Source organism: Sinocyclocheilus rhinocerous, unplaced genomic scaffold (assembly GCF_001515625.1).
Source record: "Sinocyclocheilus rhinocerous isolate Xijiao unplaced genomic scaffold, SAMN03320098_v1.1 scaffold2126, whole genome shotgun sequence".
Classification (NCBI taxonomy): domain Eukaryota; kingdom Metazoa; phylum Chordata; class Actinopteri; order Cypriniformes; family Cyprinidae; genus Sinocyclocheilus; species Sinocyclocheilus rhinocerous.
The window spans coordinates 771,033-771,351 of NW_015639773.1; positions in this window are offsets into that span (position 1 = coordinate 771,033).

The following is a 319-nucleotide window of genomic DNA, read 5'->3' on the forward strand; positions in this document are numbered from 1 at the left end:
GTGAATGAATCCAATGAATCCAACGAATCAAGTGAGTCAACGATTCAGTAACCCATTAGGCTTGTTTGAGATGCGCCTCGCCCGCCTCGCCTTGTAGGCGAGAGCAGGCGGCTGCAGTGAGGGGAGGAGTGAAATAAGCGCAGTCAAGACGGACAGTTCTCACCTCTCGAAGTGGAACAGATACCAACTGAGATCAAAGGCAGATATCGCGTTATTCTCACTCATGTGCTGTGCTGATGATAAACATGATACAATTTCAGTTCTGCTGGTTTTATATGAAAATTTGATAAATATGATGAACAAGACACTCAAAGTGCTT